This window comes from Lepus europaeus, chromosome 2, assembly GCF_033115175.1.
Source record: "Lepus europaeus isolate LE1 chromosome 2, mLepTim1.pri, whole genome shotgun sequence".
In the NCBI taxonomy this organism is placed as follows: domain Eukaryota; kingdom Metazoa; phylum Chordata; class Mammalia; order Lagomorpha; family Leporidae; genus Lepus; species Lepus europaeus.
The window spans coordinates 14,462,297-14,486,872 of NC_084828.1; positions in this window are offsets into that span (position 1 = coordinate 14,462,297).

Here is a 24,576-nt window from a genome sequence, read left to right on the forward strand (position 1 = left end):
TCCTAACATGTGAGGAGGCACCAATATGCAACTCTTTTCCTAACAGTCATTTTTCATCCTTATTTTGTTTCTTGAATATCTGCATTTATTTTTAGACATTTGCATAAATGCTTGTTATTTCCTCTACTGGCTTTTATCTTCCAACTTTGCCTCTTTGGCTTTGTGGATTGTCTGCTCTTTCAGTGAATACCCAGAGGCATGTGCTGGGTATGGCCAGGGAGTTCTGGTCAGTGCTCTGGAGTTGGGGGAGTATCCAGGGTGACACACAAGTTGGCCATGGTGTTCTCTTTTTAACAGAAGGGAGAGTTTCCTCACCTCTGTTGGCATAACCACATCCTCACCTCCTCTCTTCCGAGATGATCAATGCCTGCGTGTTAGCTCACAACGGGTGCAATACTCAACCATGCTGTCTTATGAACTGCACAAAGGATCTTTGCAGTCCTTTGTGTGAGCATGGATCCTGTTGCAGTGACCCACAGGCAATCACAGAGCTCTGAGTGTGTGGAACTACTTACACTGATTGCACAGAGACCCAGCTAAGCCTGCACCCTCCTGTACAGTCACAAAATTCCCACAGTCTCAGCATACAATGTTCCCACAGTCATCTGATGCAGAAGATCCTTTCTGATCTGCTATCCTGTCCTGTCCACAGAGAGGGAGAGACATTCCCAGAGCCAGCTGCCTTTGGGTGCTCCTGGTATGCATCCTGTGACCTGGAGCCTTTGATATGTTGAAAGGCTGTAGATACCTCGCAGTCCTATGTGGATACTCAGCCCCATGTCAGTCCTCCCAACCAGACTCAAAGTCAATTGGGAGCATGAATTTTTCCCTCTAGTAAAATCACTGGAACACACATGTACACAGGAGCCACGGGCTGAACCTGAGCTGCCGCTGCTGACAAATGCTGACAAGATGGTTCCTTGTTCCAGCTGATTGCTGGGTGTACATACAAACTTCCACAGCTGCTGATTATGTCCAAAATGGTGCCCGCCTGTTCTCAGCCTGTTGCTGGGTGCCATTGTAGGGGTGATAGAGAGAAATGTTAGCTCTCCTCCCCTTTTTTCTCACTGTGTTAGCTAGTGCCCTTTCCCCTTCAGGACTCCAGGTTGTACCCCTGCAAAGCTCTCCCTCCAGCTATATCTCCGGTGGCAGGGACTGCTGCAGTCCATTCTTGCGTCAGTCTGCAAAGCTGGAGCTGTTTCTGTCTCTCTGCTGCTGGGGTCTTGTGTCTGTGCTCCTGCTATGTGTCCACACCTTCCATCATGATCCATGGCATTCCTCTTCCTTCCAAAGAATTTCCACTGTAGTTTTCTCTCTAGCTCTTCACTTAGAATACTCTTCCTTAAAAATATTTTTTCTTCTGAATTATTGAAAATCCTTTCTTGTGAATTTTGAGTAAAGTGTCACCAGAGGAGAGGCCCTGGAAGCTGTGGGGTTCTTCTCTTCACACAAGAAAGAATTCAGACAGCCAGTGGAGTGATAAGGCTTTATTGGGGATAGGGCATCCATCAGAATGGAAGGGACAGAGAAAGAGAGCGCCCAGTCACTCGACTGGAGGAGAGAGCAGGATTACATGTTTGAGTGGAGAGAATACACCCGGGTAGGCCAGATCTCAGCAGAGAGGCAGAGGACTGAGGGCACAGTCTGTTTGGGCTCCCTAAGTTTTTAAGGAAGTCTGTTTACCCATCTCCTCCTCTCCTTCAGGACAAAGGATGGAGAGTCCTGGCAGAAGAGTTTGTTGGGTGAAAATTAGTAAATTCCTCCCCAGATTTGTTGGCCCTGGGCAGAGCAGAGGGGCTTCTCTTAGGGCATCTGTGAAGGTTTTATTACCCCGTGTTATCTGGTCAGGTAACCCATCTGGTCCTGAGGAGAGAGAATTCTCCTGGGATTTTCCCTTGGGGGAAGGGCTGGGACTACCTGGGAGGGTATCAGGATCTGGACAGGACTGTGAAGTGCAAGAAGCTGGGCTTCTGGAGCTTCCACAGTAGGTCCTGGGCTTCACCTTTCTCCACACACACACAGGCTAACTTTCTAAGTTATTACCTAACAAAAGGACAATTGACTTCTCCTTTATTTGGTTACTTTGTAAGAGCAAAAAGATAAATGTATATGATTTTTATTAAATACTTTTATGTGCTGGCTATCTGCATATGAAAGTCTTCAAAAACTTCATGGAAATGTATATTATGAGAAAAATTGTATGGATTTCAGACATTTTTGCATCAAAATAAACATTTGCACATTCTATTTCCACTAACTTTTTGAAATGCTCTCATACACTTATAATAACCAATTTATTTTTTCACAACAACCTTATGAATATGGCCCATAATCACGACTTTACCAGTGGAAACCAGGTACTTATCCCATATCACACAGATAACTAAATTGAAGAGGTGGGACTTATGGTCATGTTTGCTTGATTCCAAAGCCCATGATCTGAAGCAGTTGGCTAAACTGATCTTTCTCTTCTTCACAGGCTAATAATAAAAAAAAATAATAAGTATTTCTAGCAAGAGACTTTTTGACACAAATGTGGAGTGCTGTTCTTCAATGATGTCTTAAGATCCATATTATCAGTTACAGGAGAAATGTTCTCCAAACTCAAAGAGGCAAATATAAGGGAGGAGACCTCATCTTTTAGCTTATTCAGAGGCTATTTGGGGGAAATTTGGATTTGGGAGTGGTTATGGGTGGAGTTGTGTTCATCCATAAGATGTGATGAAGTCCTAACTTCTGTGACTTATTTTTATGACCACATTTGGGAATAGTAGCTTGGCAGTATAATTAAGATGAGGTCCTACTTAGGGTGATTCCTAATCAATTATGCCTTATCTCCTTATAAAAAGAGAAGAGATACACAGTGAAGATGGAATGCAATGAGAGAGACAAATTGGAGTAGGGACTGCAGAAGCCAAGGAGAAATGATTACTGGAAGTTCCCCAAGAGCACGAGAGAGATATGGAGCAGATTCTCCCCTTGAATCCTGGGAGGAGGCAAGGCCCTTGGACTTTGGGTTTCTAGCTGATTTCTTTTTCAAAGTCATCTAATTTGCAGTACCTGTTGGCATATATTGTGTTCGGAGGAAAAAGTAGGAAGCCCTACTTTCTCATGAAAAAGGCAAAAGCAAACAAGAAGTTGGATACTAGCCCTTTTATAAGAAGCTACAATATATTAAGTGCCTCAGTTTTTTTATTTGTGAATACTCAGTCATTCCTGGAGGTTAAGTCACCTGTAGCTGGAGCCTATGTAATCTGCCTCTGGTATAAAAAAAAAAAAACACACACACAAAAAAAAAGCAACTGAACTGAATGAACACAACTAAGGGCAATGTTTTTGAGGACCAATTGAGCAGTTTTATTGAAACAGTGAGAATACAAGCATTCTAAGACAGGGAATGCAGAAGACCTCATTGATGTCAGAGTTAAAAATAAATTTGACAAGAGAAGCTGCAATTAAAATGTTGAAATTTGCAATGCAAATGCTCAATTGTCTGAGACAGGAAGGGAATATGATTCTTATGAATGATGTTCATAGGCTTTCTCCTTGTTGATGGTGGCTGGCAGTGGAGGGTTAATCAGCAATACAGACATGAGTTGTAAATTATAGGTGAAAAGCAGTCTTGAACTGATGAATATATAAGTAACTGTTTTAGAGCAAAAGTTTTTAGTAGAAGCCACAGGGCTTATTTTCTCACAGCACAGTGGATGAGAACAGTTAAACCAGGAGGTTCTTCTGAATCTCCCACATGGTGGCAGGGGCCCAAACACTTGGGTTATCTTCTGCTGCTAGTCCCAGACCATTAGCAGGGAGCTGGATCAGAAGCAGAGCAGCCAGGACAGGAACTGGTGCCCTTATGAGTTGCAAGGGTCATAGTCAATAGTTTTATACAACAGGATAGAACACTGGGCCCTAAAAGAGTTTTCTTAATAAATCTACTGTGCAGTCTTGGGTTGAAAGGATGGATCAGGAAGCAAAGGATGTCAAATTTAATTCTTACCTATGTAGGTGCTTTATATACTACCAAAACTTCTTATGGAAAATTCCAGAACTCATTTTTAATTCCATGCACTAATTTCTAGGAGAGTTTATTACATAGAAATGAACAAAGATGTTATTAGAATACTTATGACAAAATCACATTCCTATGATCAATTAGAAAAATAAAATATTAATTTTACAATATTTATTTATTCTATAATTATAATAACAAATGCCAATGTCTACATATGAATTCAAATATGCCTATCTAAATTGAACATATTTCTTTCCAAGACTAGGAAATTCAGCTTGCCACAGGCATATGCCATCTGTCTCCTTTATATTCAAAGCAGATATAAGCACTACAAGAGTAGAAAGAAGAGCATCTTCAAATACAGTTTTGCTCATCCTGCTTCTTAATACCATCTCATGACATTCGGCTGAAAGCAGCCATCTGAGGATGTACTATAATGTTCTTCAGCTGAGAGTGTTGGATTTCATTTTTGTTGAGATACTGTTCTCTAAAAATAATGATTCCAGCGTCACACAATAGAATACGGGCTTGTTGCATTTTTAAATGTACAGAAAAAATACGCTGAGAATATAAAATTCAGCATTTGTAAGCTATGCTGGGAATAAATATTCTCTGTAAGAAGTTTAGCGCTGAAACTTAAAATGATTTAGCCTAAGACCCATCAAAAGTGCTCTGGGATAAGGGCACATTGATTCCAAATTTCAGCCACATTCTTTAGAAGTTTTCAACAATCAAAACGCATTGCTGCCAACAACATTGGGCTGTGCACAATGATAAGTACCTATGAGTCTACAAGATGACAGCTGTGTCAGAGTTTGTGCGGACTTTTCATCATTGTTTATGTAAGGAAATATGAGCAGTACAGAGAGGAGACAAGAGACAAATTCACAGCCAGACAGATTTAGTCATAAAGGAAAAAAAATAAACACGAAAGAAGTTTGTAGGCGTGCACGTAGGGTGAGCACATAACAGAGAGTACAGTCCTCTGGCAGGCTGTCACATACAGCTTAAGGTAAGCTAAGGGTCTGGAGGGGACGTCAGTCGGTGGAGCTGATCTGGGTTGTACAAGCTTTTCCTGGGATTTCAAGGTGGGCCTTCCTCTCTTTGGGCTGGTTGGTTGGAAAATTCAGAGGGTGGGGAGGGGAAGAATACAGGGAATTGAGCTGGTTGAGAGAGAATGCAGGGGTTAGGGAGTCCCTTGGGGATTATATCTGCTTTCAGGCAAGGAGCTAAAATAACTCGGAGGCTTATGACTGCTCTGTCAGTTTACATGGAACATAGATAAATATAAAAAAAATCTGGATGCAAAATATTCAAGGATGTGACAAGGAAAGTAATAACAAGATTTACTGTTCTAAGGAACTGATCAGAAAAATTGAGTGATGGGGAAGTATTTTTGAGGATGAATTCTAGCAGAAAATAGTTTCCTTTCTGGAGCAAACAGCACTTTTATCTTTACAAAGCCTGGATGGTCCAGTACTGGAGGATGGGAAAGCTTCTTTAGGTACCCACGGTCTGTTTTTCCTATTTCTTATGCAGGGTGATCATCTTTAGATTCCAGTGTGGCCAGCAGTCACAGGGCCAAAATTGTGATTTGGTGGTGTCTGAAAGGTGAGAAATTACTTGAGATTATTTCTATCATTGGTGTATCCAAAATGGTAGAAGACACTGATCAGTTTAATGAGAACTAAGAGAAATCTATTCGAAATAAACAACATGGAACTTTGGAGAGGCAAGAATGACTAAGGGCAGGCATGCAAAGATAGATTCATAAAGAACCAGTGCAATTGATATGGGATAAAGCAGGTAGCTAGACTAGGGTCCTGAGCTGGAAGCCACACCCCCTCTGCCCTCTGTAACCCTGTTCATCCACCTGTCAGTTAAATGTCCCCTTCCCTAGGCTGCATCTCCTCTGACCTGCGGGTGGTACCATATGGCCACTCCTCTTTACAAGCTCACAGGAAGCCTGGCAAAGAAGACGGGTCTCCCTCTCTCTTTATGTGGACTCAGAGGAAGCAGAGTGCTGAAATATCTCTCTCTCTCTCATCTTTTCCCTTCCTGGCCTACTCTATTGCTGAACATGGCCCACTTGTGTGTATGTTTGTGTGTGTGTGTGTGTGTGTGACTTCCACAACTTTTAATACATTTTATCACTTGTTACGTTCCATTTGTGGCTGTATTTAGAGTGCTTCTCTAGGTAAGAGGCAAAGGCCTGGAATAGGGACTTTAGATCCCTCCTAGCCCACAGCACAGTGACCTATATCCAAGTTGAAACCAGGCCTAGCTCCACTGATTTCCTGGAATATAGTCTGAAGTTGAAAATGCACTTATACTGCCATCAATCCAGACATTGTTATATTTATATCATCCTTGTGTTTAAAATAGATGAAGAGTGAATTGTATATATTGTACTTTATAATGTAGTTTACTTATGCTTATTGTTTTTTTCTCTTGGTAAACAGGCTTATCTGAGAATCGTTATCAAGTGGACCCAGGTCCTATTAAGATCCCTGTGATGTAGAGAATAGAAATCAAGAAGCAACCAGAGAGGACTTTTTTTGAGTGAGACATTTTTACATTGAGTGTTTCATGCAGCCCCTGGGAGGGTGGTTTGCTGGTTGTGCCCACTCAGGAGTGTGAGTGGAGCCCAAAACGTCCCTCATTTGCACTTGCCAAACTAGAATACTTAGTTGAGGTCTGCACCAGCTTGGAGGAAGGAGTCTTTCTGTGCTTTACACAAGGACGCAATGTGTGCTCCTTCCATCTTTGCTTTGCTGCATGACAAATCAGCCCATACTCACTAGCACAAGGAATGAGAATCTGTTATTTGACTCAGCTGTGACACCTAAACAGCTCAGCCAGTTTGAAGGCTCACTGGCAGCCAGAGTTTTCAGAAGTTTCCTTCATGCACAAGTATGCCGGTTAGTGCCAACTGTGGGCGGAGACATCAGTGCTCAGCAGGAATGCCGACTGCGGTGTCTCCAAGTTACTGCTTGGTTACCTCTCAGCTCATAGCTCTGCTATGTCCTATTTATTATTTCTTCTTTATTAGTTTTAGTAGTTTTTGTTACTCTAGACAATTTTACTATTTCTTTTGGGTCACTTACTTTTTGGCCTGCAATTTTATTTATGATAATCCATTATAATCAATTTTATTTTTATAAAACAGAAGTAATTCCCCCTCTTGAGAGTGATTTAAGTAATGCGAGTCTTTTTTGTGGGTTACTTAGCTAAGTGTCCATTATTTTTTTTTTCCAGAGAGTCAATTTTGGTTTTCTCTTTTGCTTCCTGTAAAGAAAAGGGAGGTAGAACAGAAAGAAAACAGGATAGGAGCTCATAGCCAAAATGAATGTTTTCAAGGGAAAATAAATTTGCAAAGGTGGCCAACTGCTGCAGTGCACATAGAACTAACATGTGGCAGAGGGCAGAGTCCCCCAGAGGGCTAGGCCTTACATATCTTAGGGTTGGCTAATGTTCCAAAGGGAGGGGCAGTAGGCAGAGGTAAGTTTCTTCTTACAGGTTTTTCAGGTTTTTTGTGGGCTTTCAAACTTGGAAAAGGATGCAGACAGTGGAGTGGCAAAGACGACAGGGTGTGAGATTGGACTGATCTCTTGACAGAATGCATGCATCTGGGAATTTGATTTACTTTTAAGCAAGGAACTAACACAGCTGGGGCTTATGTCCTTGTTCCATCAATGCTGGCTCTGAATATGAAGAGGGAGGTGGGGTGCTTGTTTCTTTCTGGCTACTTCCTGCTGACATGCGGAGTTGACCAAGGGCAGGGTATCTATACACTGGACTGAACTGATTGAAGAAGAGCAGTCTTGTGCTGTTCCTGCGTGAACGCTTGGGGTACAGCAATAATTCATTCCTGTAAGGACTTTTGAACTATGTTAATTATACATGGTAAGAATAGGAGCACTATGATTATGAGGATAAAAGGAGATAATAGAGGCATTGCCCTTGGCAGAAAAGATGGCAAAAATGAAGAGGGCAAGGGAGGAAATAGGAAGGCAAGTGTACAACTTTCTGATCAGTTAGGAGGACAGGTGTATGCATGGTTACCTCAGAGAAAGGATGTTCCTGTTTTGTTTTCTTATGTGCTGGCAAGGAGCTGTGGGATGGCATTAGTCTGGCCTGTTTCTAGCCCTTGGCTCCCACATTTCCACCCTCTACTTCTGGAGACCCTGGCTGCTGACAGAAGTTAGGGTGATAACCAAACCAGCTGCTTCTTCTTTTTTTCTTTTTTAGATTATTTATTTGAGAGATAGAGTTACAGACATAGAGAGGGAGAGATAGAAAGGTCTTCCATCTGTTGGTTCACTACCCAAATGGCTGCAATGGCCAGAGCTGGTCCTATTTGGAATTGGGAGCCAGGAGCCAGGAGCCAGAAGCTTCCTCCAGGTCTCCCACAAGGGTGAATTTGCCCAAGCACTCAGACCATTGTCTACTGCTTTCCCATGCAATAGCAGAGAACTGAAACAAATGAGGAGCAGCCAGGACATGAACCAGCACCCATATGGGATGCTGATGCCACAGATGGAGACTTAGCCTACTACCACACAGTGCCAGCCCCTGAAACTGGCTTCTTCAAGGTAAATAGGGGTGAATTAGGGAACTGAGGCTAAGACAGGGTCCCAGCAGAAGGTGGCCTCCTGAGGGGGTTGTAGTGCCTGCAAGCCTATAGAAACTGTTTCCATTTGAGGTTTAAATACATGGCCATCTAGAACTTCATCACTTCAATTCTGGAGGAAATAGATCTAACAAGCAGATTAAATATGCAGGGTCTAAAGCAAGGGACAAATCATTATTAGAGGACCTAGGAAAGCTGCTATATAAACCAGGAGGGAATTTTTCTATTGACAGACAAATAGAAGCTGACAGGAAGGATTTGATAATATTCAGTTGGGTGTTAGGGCCTGACCAGGTAAATGTGAGGTCCAGACCTATCAATCTCTTCGCATGGGGTACTGGAAGAGACATTATAAGGGAGGTGTAAATCTTAGAGAAAACAGCCTGTTGATTCTCATTAACTATCTGGCCTGGGAGGACAGCTGGTCTGAGAAGAAGGTTACTATGGGATAGGTGGAAACTCTAAAAGGAAATTTACTGTTGTACCTGCAATGTTATTAACCCTAGGCCATTCCCTGATGGTGGTGGTTATTTTAGAAGCTGGACAGAGTGAAGGAGTAAATTCTGATTTTATCTGTTTTTGTGCAAGAAGCTAGAATGGCTAGGGCTTATGTCTTTGTTCCATCAGTACACACATATAACATGCATAACATACATTACAGGACAGCCAGAACAATAAATCAGTTTCAGCTTCTTAAAATCTTTAACTGATTTTTAAGTATTCAATTTTTAGAATTACCTCCTGCTTTAATTACCTGAATTAACTATTTTTTTTTCAGTTGGAACCCATAGTCCATTGTTAAACTTTAGTTTTACTTGTTTACAAAACTGTCCCAAGGTACTGAATACAACAGAAGTCAGAAAAAAAATCCTTGGCCGGCGCCGCAGCTCACTAGGCTAATCCTCTGTCTTGCGGCTCCGGCACACCGGGTTCTAGTCCCGGTCGGGGCACCCATCCTGTCCCGGTTGCCCCTCTTCCAGGCCAGCTCTCTGCTGTGGCCAGAGAGTGCAGTGGAGGATGGCCCAAGTGCTTGGGTCCTGCACCCCATGGGAGACCAGGAGAAGCACCTGGCTCCTGCCATCATATCAGCACGGTGCGCCGGCCGCAGCGCGCCTACCGCGGTGGCCATTGGAGGGTGAACCAAAGCAAAAGGAAGACCTTTCTCTCTGTCTCTCTCTCACTGTCCACTCTGCCTGTCAAAAATAAAAAAAAAAAAAGAAAAGAAAAAAGAAAAAAAAATCCTTCAGAACCTAGAAGAGGACTCCTTTACACAATATTTTAATTTCTATGAGCAGTAAATCTGAATGTAAATGTTTGGAGAATACAAAACTGTGGATTGCAAAAGACTTTAAATTGCCATGGTTAAAATTTCAAAACTTATAACAGACTTGAAGAGGCACTTGTTTACTTGATATGGTATTTTAGAAAGTACCTGTAAGATTTTATAAAACATTTATCCCTTTTAGGCCTCTGGGCCTTTTTCATAAGATAAAAATCATGACTGATAACAGCACAAGATCATTACACTTTTGTAACTTTTGGACATTTGTATGAACAGCATTCTATATTACCATAACTAAAAATTTATTACCACTTCACGTCTTGTCAGTACTTTTAATGTAATCCAAATAGCCTAATTAGTTGATGTCTCTAGAAGATGAGAAATATATCCTTCGACACTTCCAGAGGCTCAGCTGGAAACATCAAAGTCCAAAGAATTTGCAACTTTGATTTTTTGAATGCCTGTCAAAGATGCCAAGAATGTTCAAATATGTGGTTGAAATCAGATGCCTTAACATCCTAAGACTGGACCAGATTTTATTGTTATAAAGTGATTACTCAAATGCTTTAGAATAAGTATACATTAAAAAAAATAACCCTTTTAATAAAATACTTAGTATAACCATCACAAACCACACCGAACACCGGAGTGAGGGAAAGGGTTTATTGGGGAAAACTCAGTAGACTGGAGGGAAGGGATGAAGAGGTAAAAAGAGAGGAGATTGTAAGAGAGAGAGACAGAAAGGAGAGAGGAGAGAGAAAAGAGACGAGAGGAGGAGAGGAGCCAAGAGAGCCACGTGTTCAGGAACAGGTCCTTTTAAAACTTTGCCCGAGGGTGGGCAGGGAAGCAGGATCAGCGAATCCCATTAGGATGGGGGTGGAGCTTGACAACAGAGGTTGGGCCATGTGGCCACCTGGCTTCTAGCAATGGTGGCGGGGGGCTAGAGCTTGGTGTGTGAATCAGCGTGTAGATCGTGCCATAGATGAAACTGCACCAGTTTCCTGACACTTAGCTGTCTGTTAATTAAACAATCAGACTATAAGGGGAGACAGAGAACAAAGATTGCCTCAATAGGATAGAAAATTGGTATCTCTTTGGTCTGTATCCGAAATGGGCAATGAAAACCTTGAAGGTAAGACTTAGCACATGGAATCATCCCGTCACTTGGAACTATCTTAACAGAGTCAGAAGCAGAGAACAGAAGAGAGATTACTGCAGCTGGCGAGAAAACTGACAAATTCACCAGTTAAACAAGAACTATTGAAAGGAGTTGATACAGTTTTTAAGCATCATTTAAAAAAATATTCTAAATATCAATTATCAGGTTGTGAAAGTGGCTCCAAACTAATGCTGTGCTTAACACCTTGGTGTTTTTTTTTTTTTTTTTTTTTCTTTCAAACTGAATTCACAGCTTGTTGACTCCACCTCCTTGCCTGGTAGGAGGGAGTGGTGAGAAATCCATCTCAGCCCAGGGCAGTGACATTACCTCTGAATGTCCCTCTCTCTTCTCTAAAATGTGGATATAAATGAACAATCTCCAGTGGGAAACTCGTCCATGGCCCTGGCTCCTGGCCCACAGGCACACTTGAGAGCTGTCTTGAAGCTTTGTGAAGACTTGCCTGTCTGATAGCCTCGGCCTATTCACTGTTGACCAGACGTTGGCCTAAGGTGTTGGGGGGGGGGGTGGGGTGGGGTGGGTGGGTGGGCAGTAATCAGGCTCAAATTCAATTTAAAATCTAAAGAGATACCGTTGGTAAATAACAATTTCAAGCATGAAAATTCTGGGTTATTATTTTGTACTAATTGTGTTCAGCTGTAACTGGACATTGGGTTTAATGAGATTTCTCCCTTTTGGATCTAGGAACATTACTGCCTTGAAAAACTGCTTTGTAACTTGCCTGATCTGTTTTGTAATTAGATTCAACAGATCTCACAAAAATAGCAGTGGGTGATCAGAATATCATTTTATAACCTTTAGGATATGTTTTATAAAATTAAAAAAAATAGTTTAAATCTACAAAAGAAAGATGGTATTTCATTACAACACTACTTGGTCTCAATATTCCCTAAGATTAAATAAAAAATGGCCCCTTACTAGAACCGGGTTATGTCACTGTTTTCCAGCTAGATTGTTTCATAAGAGTAAAATTCCATGAAATTAATTTAGTTAAAAGTATAATATCTCAGTGACTTAAGTCATCTGGACACGATTGCTAAGTATACACTGGGTAAAAGTAAATGAGATAAACGCCTCTAAATGCAAACTTAAGTATTCTTAGCATCTTAAATTCCATGAAAAAAGACAATTTGAGATGGTTAATAAGTAAGTTTCATAAATTATTTATATATGACAAAGCAGGTCCTGGAAACATTTTTTGGTTCTTTTAAATTATTCCAAATTAGTGTATGAGTTCATGTGATAGTGCTTATATTTAGGTTTTTATTTCCCATTTTGGTACCCTACCAAGAGACACAGATTTTGTATTCTATTGAGGTAATTGCTTATGTTCTCTACTGTCTTTCTTAAGTTCTGATTGCTTGGAAAGATCTGATTTTTAAGACTTAAGGTTGCTTTTGGATATGTACTTCTGATGAAATATTTTTATTATCTCTTTATAACTGAATAAATCTGATCTATAACTGGTTGAATAACTTTAAATAAATGAATGAATATTATTTCATGATGTTAAACAATCTTATTTTGATCATATATTTTTAGCTCTGTCTCATCTATGCCAGGATTCCTAAAAATCAAAATTCTAAACTCTTTAATTTTGATATTTCCAGTTGGGCCCTGGAAATTTCAAAGGATATATCTCTCATCTTGTAGAGATAATAACTAATTAGAGTAATTGGATTATATTAAAGGTACAGTTTTAAGTTATGCTAATATAAAAATGTTATTGATGTAAATGTCCTAGAAACTTTATAACATTCATAAAAGTACGATGAAGTCCAGACAGCAGGATTACAATTCTCTACCTCTGCGTTCCATGGTGTATTTAACTGTTGTAAGTAATAGATTCCTACACTTATGTCATATGTGAAAATCATTTTAGACAAGGATTTTCTGTGTTTTTATAAGCAACCTATGTAACAAGAATTTTATGCATCTCAGGAGAAGATCACACATGTCCTTCTCTTGTTACTGGGCTTCAATTGTTTGGAAAAATGGACTCTTAAAGGAATTAGCATTACCTGTTTTTTGAAAAATATATATTTAAGTGATTACTGTAACTTTGATTAGATCTGTTCCATAGCTCTGGTTAAAACATTTATGTTAAATGGATTATGCTTACAAGGGTCCAAGATCTTTTATTTGATAACTTTTTAAAAAAGATTTATTTATTTTCATTTGAAAGTCATAGTTACACAGAGAGAGGCAAGGCAGAGAGAGAGAGAGAGAGACAGATAGGTCTTCCATGCTATGGCTCACTCCCCAACTGGCCACAACAGCCAGAGTTGTGCCAATCCGAAGCCCGGAGCCAGGAGCCAGGAGCTTATTCCAGGTCTCCCACGTGGGTGCAGGGGCCCAAGGACTTGGGCCATCTTCTACTGCTTTCCCAGGCCATAGCAGAGAGCTGGATCAGAGTGGAGCAGCCAGGAATCAAACGGGCACCCATATGGGATGCCGACACTTCAGGCCAGGGTGTTAAAATGCTGTGCCACAGCTCCAGCCCCTTATTTGATAACTTTTTGGGTTAATTTACATTATTAAGTTACGTTTTTGGGTTGTAAAATGATGCCAAATTTATTATGTACTTATTTAAAGGTCTGATGTTTTATGTGCCGGGGTCAATCACTAGCGGCCAAAAAAAAAAAAAAAAAAAACAAAAAAAAACAAAAACAAACAAACAAACAACCAAAAAAAAAAAAAAAAACAACCAAACAAAAAAATACAGGCATGCCTGGTCAAAATATGGATCAGATATCCAGCCAAAAAGAAAGTTCCAAAAGAGACTTGGAGACAATTAGAGACAGGTTATGCAGTGGATCCTAGATAGTAGGGGTCCCAGAAACCCACAAAAGCTTTAGTGTGCATTAAGCAGGTTCTAGTTAAGCTCAGCAACCCAGGCTCATAACCCACTGGCTACACAATGAACACTGGCCCAGGAAGGCCCAGGAATTTTGGCTACACTGTGAGGAAGGTAGGCCAAGCATTCAGGGGAGAACTGGCTTGTTGCCTCATTCTCCTCTATTCTCTTCAAGAAGGGAAACTGACTCTATTCTAAAGGACTCTCCATTAGGATGTATGATTTCATCCCCAGACCTTATAAGTGGTAGCTAGCCTTTTTCTGTAATAATGCCTGGCCACGTATAAAAGAGTAAATAACATAGCTAAAAATGGGAGTTTAAGCTATATTATTTTAAAGCTATATTTATTCTGTTGTGGCCACAGTAAATGGGCAGAACTCCTCTTTTAAAATCAGACTAAGGGAGAGATTAAAAGTTTTACTGACGACCTAAACATTCATGGGCAGATTGTGTAAGGTGATCATCATGTTTGATCTGACCTAGAAGGACATAGCTCTCCTCATGGGTGCTGTCTTATCTCATGGGAAAAAATACAGCATCCACTCTCCTCCTAGGCCAGCTAGGTAATGGAAGTCAACAGGACCTCTTCCCTAGGGAGGTTCACACCTCCCTTGTAATGTCTCTTCCAGTACCCCATGCAAAGAGATGGGTATGTCCAGCCTCGCAAATACCTGGGCAGGCCTTAATGCCCACCTTATTATTATTCAGCTCCTCCTCTGAGTTTCTGTTTTTATTTAAAAACCTTTAAAAAACAGGACATAAAGCAATAGCTAATCTGGACAGTGTAGCCACGAGAATTTATACAATGCTATATTTTAGGGAAGTGCAGGCCCTCATGGAAAAACTTAAACTATCTCATGAGGGAGGAGAAACAAGTAATACAGTATATAGATAATTTTTTCATCTGTTCCCCAACTTGAGACTCCAATTTTGGTCATTGTATTCACACCCTTATCTTCCTAGCAGAATGAAGCTATCAGGTGTCAAAAAACAAAATAAAACAATACAAAATCACAAAGACAAGCAAACAAAATACCAAACACAAACACACACACACGTACAAACACACAACTGGTTTATCAGAAAGTAAAGCGTTTAATGCTCTCCTTTATCCCTGGGGAACAAAGACTGACCCTGGGAGAATACTAGGGCTGCTGTGCTGGGGTTGCTAAACCCAGTCCTTTGAGACAGGCAGGCAGTTAGACATGCTAATTGTTGCCCAAGAGCATATCTGTGCCATGCTCAAAGAATATTTTTGGGCTAAACTAGACAGGTGGAAAACCGTATTTGCACTTTCTTGGACATGGCCAGATAACTACAGTTCCTGGCTGAACAAGACCTAAATTTTTGGCCTAACATTTGATGATGGAAATTCTGGCTATTGACCCTCTTTGGCCCTATAGCTTCCATGTTCTTACCTCCTCTCTTTCTACCATGTATATTTAATGTCCTCATTAATTTTGTCTCTAACAGAATAAAAGCCACCCAACGCCAGATGGTAATGAGGCAAGACTTTCAACCTATCTCATCAGATGATATGAACAATCCTCTTTTCCAAAGCTATGGTAAAACACTAAAGGACAGATAGCAAGAGAAGAGTAATCATAAAACACCTCTACACCTATAGATCGGCTTGAAGAAGATACAGAAATGAAGATCTTCATCCATGCACCCCCATAAAATTATAGGATATTTCACCTGATAGGGGAAGGATACGGCAGCTAGGTAGATATCAGCCTATGTGTAAGAGGGGCCAAAGAAAATGTGAAGAAAATAAATTTATGTGAGGAGCTGGCACTGTGGTGCAGCAGGTAAAGCCGCTGCTTGCAGTACCAGTATCCCTGCTGCTCCACTTCCAGTCCAGCTCTCTGTTATTGCCTGGGGAAGTGGTGGAAGATGGCCCAAGTCCTGGGCCCATGCATCAGTCTGGGAAACCCAGCAGATGCTCCTGGCTCCTGGCTTCGGATTGGCGCAACTCCAGCTGTTGCATCCTCATTTGGGGAGTGAATCAGCGGATGGGAGACCTCTCTCTTCCTCTCTGTAACACTGCCTTTCAAATAAATAAAGAAATTTATGTGCTATGGGATGAGGAAACAAGTCCTGAAAGCGGGACCCAGCCTCTTTTCTTCTTCCCTAGCCCAAGATAGTCTTTCTTGTCTTTTATCAAAAGGAACTTGGTGAACCGAGGGAGGGTTACAGCTGGCCATACTGAAGAAGAATCCATATGGCGACTATTGTCTGGAGGGGATTGCTTAGGGGAATTCCACGTCCCCAAACCCCCCACCTGGACTTTCCCAGATGCAGAGGAAGGGCAGAAGAAATGGGAGACCCATTCTCACACCCATGAAAACCCCAGGCGGAACGCAGACTGGGCTCTCAGCCCTTTTCTGAGATGCTTGAGATACCTGTCTGGTCTATCAGATGTAAGAGTCTGTCCACTTTTTCCAATAAGCTGCAAAAATTTCCTTCTTGTCTGCTTGTTCATCATCCAGAGTTTTCATTGTAGATAGAACAAGTTCCCAGGGTTTGAATCAGCAGTAACATTAAGGTCTTGGTCAATCATATGCAAATTTAAATGAACTTTTTATAGTTTGTTATAAAGTTATCAATTTTATCTAGGCTACGTGACAATGGTAGAAATATGGGAATTGAATTCTATTTATCGACATAAAGTTTAAGTGGAAGTGCAATAAACTGCTTTTCTGAGTTTTTGAAAACCAAATGGCTGATACGCAATCCCAGTTAGGCAGGAGATTCACATTTCTCAAAACAGATTCGTAGTAACTGACAACACACTTTGCAGCTAATAACTGACCTCTCCAGCCCCCTCTCTGAAATCTCTATATTGTGTGGTCATTTTCTGTTTGCCTTCCCCATGAGTTCTCATATAGGAGTCAGGTTCATTTATCTTCTATGTCTTTTTAGCTTTCTCTTTATCCATGGTCCCATAGTGTCTGCTTCAACAAGCACATACTGGGCTGTCAGACTTATCTACTCCTATTTTGCATTTCTTTAAGCCATGGTGCACTCCACAAATCCATAACCAATGTTCCTAAGAAAATAAAACCAAACCAACCAACAGCATTGCTTTTATCACTGTCTTGCTAAAAAACAAAAATCATGCTTTCCTCCCCCTTCTTTTTTTTTTTTTTTTTTTTTTTTTTTGTCGGCACCACAATATTTAATAGTCTTTCAGGGGGGCTGGTGTTGTGGCGCAGCAGGTTAAAGCCCTGGCCTGAAGCACAGGCACCTCATATGGGCGCCGATTCTAGTACCAGCTGTTCCTCTTCCGATCCAGCTGCACCCGCGTGGGAGACCCGGAAGAAGCTCCTGGTTCCTGGCTTCGGATCCACATAGCTTTGGCCATTGCAGCCATCTGGGGAGTGAATTAGCAAATGGAAGCCCTCTCTGTCTCTATCTCTCTCTGTAACTCTTTCAAATAAATAAATCTTAAAAAAATGAACATTCCTACTATTTTTTTTTTCAATTTAGCTCTCATTATTCTTTTTCTCAAATCCTCAACATCAGTAAAAGTTGTAAGGTCATGTGAGAAGATCTTGTTCAGTCTCACTCATACTTGTTGCACATTAGTTTGTCTCACTCATGACATCTCTCTCCTCCTGCTATCCTTTATAAACTTTTCGCTATAAAACTAAATCAGTTTAAAAATAAAACTTTGTGAGACTTCTTATTAATTTAGTTTCAAGAGTCATTTATATTTGAAATATTGATAATCATTATTGCCAAATTATTTAAATAGGAATAACTGAAATTATATTACATATTTCAAAACATTTACATTTGCATGTCTAAGAAAATGACAGTATTTTCTTATTTTATCATAATAGCACTATTACACCTACCAATGTTAACAAAATTTCCTTCATATTAACTAGTAGTTTTAAAAAGTATTTCAATGGGATTCTTTTTGAGGTTTACTTTTTAGTGCAGATTTAATATCACAGTAAAATTGACAGGAAAGTGTATGATTTCTCATAAACTTTCTGCTATGGTTTGGCTGTGTTTATGTCACACCAGGTCCATGCATTGGAGGTTTGGTCCCCAGTGTGGTGATGGGAGAGATGATGGGATCTTTAGGATGAGGAAGCTTGTGGGAGTTGATTGGGACATTGAGTACATTGACCTCAGAAGGGATTATTGGGGCTGGCGCCGTGGCTTAACAGGCTAATCCTCCGCCTTGCGGCGCTGGCACACCGGGTTCTAGTCCCGGTCGGGGCACCCATCCTGTCCCGGTTGCCCCTCTTCCAGGCCAGCTCTCTGCTGTGGCCAGGGAGTGCAGTGGAGGATGGCCCAAGTCCTTGGGCCCTGCACCCCATGGGAGACCAGGAGAAGCACCTGGCTCCTGCCATCGGATCAGCGTGGTGCGCCGGCCCAGCGCGCCTACCGCGGCGGCCATTGGAGGGTGAACCAACGGCAAAAAAGAAGACCTTTCTCTCTGTCTCCCTCTACTGTCCACTCTGCCTGTCAAAAAAAAAAAGGGGGGGGGGGGAATTATTGTAGTTGTCACAGGGCCCTGAGTTTGTTCTTGATAATGAGATGTTATATGAGACTCCTTTCCCTCATTCTGGTTTCCTATTTTGCGATGGGATCTCTTGCTCTCACACATGCTCCACAACTGTGATGCCATCTACCATGAGGTCCTTTTCGGAGCTGCGTCTATGCCCTTGAAACTCCACAACTGTGAACTCAGTGACATTCTTTTCTTTATGAGTGACCTGGCTTCAGTTGTTTTGTTACAAGATGGAAATGGACTAAAATGAAGAAAACTGGTACTGAGAGTGGGCCTATTGCTAATAACAAATACCTGAATACGTAGAAGTAACGTTGGAACTGGTTAATAGATGCGAGTTGAAAGAATTTGGAGGGGCCAGTGCAGGTAAAGCCCCAGCCTGCAGTTCTGAAATCCCATATGGGTGTTTTTTTTGAGTCCACTTCCTATCCAGATCCCTGCTAATGTGTTTGGTAAAGCAGTGGAGGATGGCCAAGTTCATGAACACTTATACCCATCTGGGAGATGCGTATGAAGCTCCTGGCTTTGGCCTGGCCCAGAGCAGGCCATTTTAGCTGTTCAGAAAATGAACCAGGGATGGAAGGTATCTTCCTGTCTCTCTCTGTGACTCTGCATTTCACATAAAATAAAATAAATCTTTTTAAAAAAGAAAGAGTTTGGACAGACTAGGAAAGGCCTGAAATGCTGTAAGTGCATCATTAAGGGTGATCTTAGTGAGGGATCATAAGACAGATGATGGAACCTTGAGGATCAATTGGAAACTGAAGAAAAATAATCTTTTTTACACTGTTGCAAAGAACTTGGATGAATTATACCATGCCCTAAAACTCTGTGAAATATTTAACTTAAAAGTGATGCACCATTTTATTTGGTGGGGGCATTTTCAACTCAGTAAATATTCCTCATGCAGCATGGAAATTATTGGTTAATTTTAGTTATGTACAGTAAGATTCAGAAAAAAAGAAAGAGAAAAATGTTTAGAAATTCACAACATGGCCAGTGAAAGAATGAAAAAGGAAAACACATGTAAAGGTACAATCCATTGGCCACTTGATATAGAGATTAGCACAGATAAAATGGTGCTAATTGCTTTGCATTGGGACCATGGCAAAGAATCAGAGAAGACATCTCTAGAAACCTGTGAGAATTATCCCTTCCTTTCCATCCCAGGCCCAGAGACCTTCCAAGGCAGAATTGTTCTGGGAACTGGGATCTGGGCTCTTGGAACAAACACTGCCAGAGCTACATTTGGATCCTAGCTTTCACTGAAATACACTGTGGCCACAGCAGCTGTGGTCTGAGTGAGCTCCAATGCTGCTCTTGTTGGCAGCAAACCTTGTGGCATTCATATGGTGCTGGTTTTGCAGGTGTACAGAATGTAAGAGTTATTGATTGATGGCAACTTCTATCAAGGTTCCAAATGAAAGCCTGGCAGAGCAGGCAGAATTTTCCACATTGTCAGAACGCCTGCAGAGGGTATATATATTGGGATTAGCTGTGAGAGCAGAATTATAGTGGGGATCCTAGAAGAGCAGTCCTATTAGTAACATAAACCCACTGGAGAAAGCAGCAAACAGCAGATAAAATCAGCCCAAGACAGTAACCATGCAGCTTACAACCAGTAGATTTAGGAGCAGGGTTGCCTGATGCTTTGAGGTTCTACTCCCTACTGTAGCTTAAAGTTCTGGGTATGGTGATCTGTGATTTAATTGCTGCCTACTTGGTTTTCATCTTGCCTTGTGTTGATTGTTCCCTTCTTCTCTATTTCTCCCTTTGGAATAAGAATGCTTACTCTGACTCTGTTGCACCAATGAGTCATGGAAGTATATGACTTGGCTTTTTGAGTTTTCCAAGGTGCCCAAAGATAAAGGATTTTGTCTTGACCCTCAGGTGAGAATTTGAGGTTGTACTTTTGAGTGAGTATGAGTTAAGACTTTGTAACCATTGGCATGGAATGAATGTCTTTTGCATTGTGAGAAGGATGTGAACTTTCGGGGACCAGCAACATAATTCTAAATTTGGGTGGTAGTCTGTCTTCCAAGTGGTCATGTATTGGAAGCTTGATCCATAATATGCCAATATGAGAGGTGGGGGTGGTGGTGGTGGGACATTTAGGAGATGAGGCCTAATCAGTTTTGTTTGGGACCCTGAGGATAAGATAGTTCTCGTAGGACACAAATATTGTTCCTGGAAGAGTGAGGCAGCTTCCTATCTTGAGTGACAGGCTTCTGTCTTGTGATGTGCACTCTCACTCCTACATATGCCCCCACCATTGTGATACAACACATCAGGCAGAGCCAGTGGTGTACCCTTGAACCTCTAAAACTGTAAGCTAAGTACATTTCTTTATATTATCCAGCCTCTGGCATGTTGTTACTGTGATGGAAAATGGACCAATAAGACCTCTTGCCCCAATTCAGGGTTAGCTTCGCCCATTACCAATGTCCATTGTCAGAAGAACATTTGTTACAATCTGTGAACAAAGTTTTATATCATAATTACCCAGTCCTTGGTTTCTATTAGGGTTCAATTTTGGTATTGTACAATCTACAGATTTTGGTTGAAGTAGAATGGCTGCCATTATAGTTGTTTGGATTTTATGACTATCAAATTGCAACCATGGTTTTGAGAATAAGAACCATTTTCCTTAAGGATATGCATAGAAGTCTTATCAAATTAAATAATTAAAGAGAATGCCAACTGTTCATAAACAAATGTGAACATTTTCTAACAAGTAAATTGTCAGTCAAGGAAAAATTGAATAGAGTCATGCTCTCTTAAGTGTTTCCATTTCCATGGATCTATGATCAATCATTTGTTATTATCTTTACTCAGAAAATAATGTCTATAACAAGTGATACATTGTAGATATGGATACAGATGCAGATAATCACTGTCATCCTACTGCTCATGTGGCTATTTCGTTCAGGTGAGCTTCTGTAACATTCTACTTCCTCTCACACACACACATTTTATTACGCATTTACACACACAATTTTATCTCTATCTGTAATTATTCATAATTGGGGGTTTGGAGTATTTAGTTTTAAACAAAAATAGATCATTCTCTCTCTCTCTCTCTCTCTCTCTCTCTCTCTATATATATATATATATATATATATATATATATATACTGGGCTCTTGTCTTTTAACCTGATACATGCTGTGGGTATTCTATAAATGTAATCTTGATGCAAAATATATTTATCACACATAAATATAAGCATTGAAATATTATATTATTTGTTCTTGGAGTTTTCTTCAGTAAATTGTTTTTCCAATATTTTGTTGATCCACTCACCCTTTTCTGTCCCAGCAGTACACATCAGCACCTCACCCCTGTATATTGAAATTCTCTCTCTCTCTCTTTTTCTCTCTCTCTCTTTACACACGCATACACACACACATATATATACACACACATATGTATGCTCATATTTGTTTCACATACCTATACAGACACAGAGTTAAATATTTTATTTAATGTTTTAATTAAATTTTGAGCTGTGTCTGTTTGAGCTTCACTTCTGTTGACCTCTTTGCAGCACTCTTTGACCCACACAGAGAATAAGAGTAAAATCTTCCTGCCCAGAAGCCAAATTTGATTTAATTTCACAAGCATTTAGGATTTTAAAGCTTTTAAAGGAGACTGCAGTTAAATGTTATGGATGTCTCCTCCAGCCACCCACCCCCCACCATTACTTAATTTAATCTTGAGGCTTAACTTTTGCAATTGCTTTTATCCAACAGGCCAGAAATTTTGCCTCATGCATAAATTGCTTTAATTTTATTTCCATATCCTTCCCAACTTGTCATCTCTTATGCTCCCTCTGATATATTATAGTAATATATCATTGTCAAATGGTTTAACCTCCTCCCACAAGTTATTTGGTGTGGTTTATGGATATACTGTATTGTGCTGTTTTATCCACTTCCATGCAAAACAACCAGGTAGAGATTTTTGTAAATCTGAGGCAAACAGATAATGAATTAAAACAGCATAGTATTTGTGGTCAGTGCATAGTTTCCCAGAGTGATGATGGTTTTTTGGATAATAAACCCACTTTCACCATTGCTATTCAATATAGTCCTGGAAGTTTTAGCCAGAGCCATTTCCAAGGAAAAAATATCAAAGGGACACAAATTATAAAGGAGGACATCAAATTATCCCAGTTTGACTATAGATAACATGACTCCACTAACAGACTATTGAAACTCATAAAGAGTTTAGTAAAATTGTAGAATATAATATTCACACAAAGAAGTCAATAGTCTTTGTATACACAGACAATGCCATGGCTGAGTAAGAACTTGTAGGATTAGCCCCGTTCATAATAGCTACAAAAATAATTAAATACCTTGGGATAAATTTAGCAAAGAGGTAAAAGATAGCTACAATGAACATTATGAAACATAAAGAAATAAATAGAAGACATAAAAAATGGGGAAATCTTTGATGATGATGGATTGAAATAGATATGACCAAAGAAGTGAAAGATCTCTACAATGAAAATTATAAAACATTGATGAAAGTAATCATCAAAGACACAAAGTAAAGGAAAGATATTCCTTGTTCATGTGTTGGAAGAATTAAGACTTCTATACTATCTAAAACAATCTATAAATTCAACACGGTTCCTATAAAAATACCATTGGCATTCTTTACAGAATTAGAAAAAAAGAATCCTAAAATTCATATGGAATCAGAAAATACCCATACTATCCAAAGAATTCCTGAACAAAAATAAATCAAGATGAAGCCTTCACAACTGTTGATTTCAAAATAGAAAATTAATTAATTTTTAAAAAATATCATGTAGGATCTCTGTCTTTAATGTGCTGTACACTGTTATTTAATGCTATAACTACTACTCCAACGGTATTTTTTCACTTTGTGTTGCTATGTGGGGGCAAACTGTTGAAATCTTTATTTAATATATACTAAACTGATCTTCTGTATATAAGGAGAATTGAAAATGAATCTTGATGTGAATGGAAGGGGAGAGGGAGCGGGAAAGGGGAGGGTTGCTGGCGGGAGGGAAGTTATGGGAGGGGGGAAGCCATTGTAATCCATAAGCTTTACTTTGGAAATTTATATTTATTAAATAAAAGTTTAAAAAAAACATACTTCAAAGTTATAGAAATTAAGACAGCCTAGTACTGGCATAAAAACCAATATATGGATCAATGGAACAGAATAGAGAAACTAGAAATTAGTACACATACATACAGCCAAGTGATTTTTTTACAAAATGCCCAGACCTTATTGGAAAAAGGATAATCCCTTCAATAAATGTTGGTGGCAAAACTGGTTATATAGATGCAAAAGAATGAAAAATTAGATCCCTACATACCATCATTTACAAAAATCAACCCAAGATGGTCAAAGTTCTAAATTTTAGACCTGAGACTATAAAGTTTCTGGAAGAAAATGTAGGGGAAACACTTCAAGACATTAATGTAATGAATGATTTCTTGGATAAGACCCACAAAGCACAGGAAATAAAGCATAATAAGGCCGGCACCGGGGCTCAATAGGCTAATCCTCCACCTGCGGTGCCGGCACACCGGCTTCTAGTCCTGGTTGGGGTGCCGGATTCTGTCCCGGTTGCCCCTCTTCCAGGCCAGCTGTCTGCTGTGGCCAGGGAGTGCAGTGGAGGATGGCCCAAGTGCTTGGGCCCTGCACCAGCATGGGAGACCAGGAGAAGCACCTGGCTCCTGGCTTCTGATTAGCATGGTGCACTGGCCACAGCACGCCGGCCACGGCGGCCATTGGAGGGTGAACCAACGGCAAAAGGAAGATCTCTCTGTCTTTCTCTCTCTCACTGTCCACTCTGCCTGTCAAAAAAAAAAAAAAAAAAAAAAAAAAAAAAAAAAAGAAAGAAAGCATAATAAGAAAAATGGATTATATGAAACTCAGAATCTTCTGCACATCAAAAGAAACATAGAGTGAAGAGACATCCAAAGGAATGGGAAAAAATATTTAGAAGTTACTCATCTGGGAAAAAATATTTACAAGTTACTCATCTGACAAAGGAAAAATATCCAGAATATATCTGCAACTCAAAAACCCCAACAAA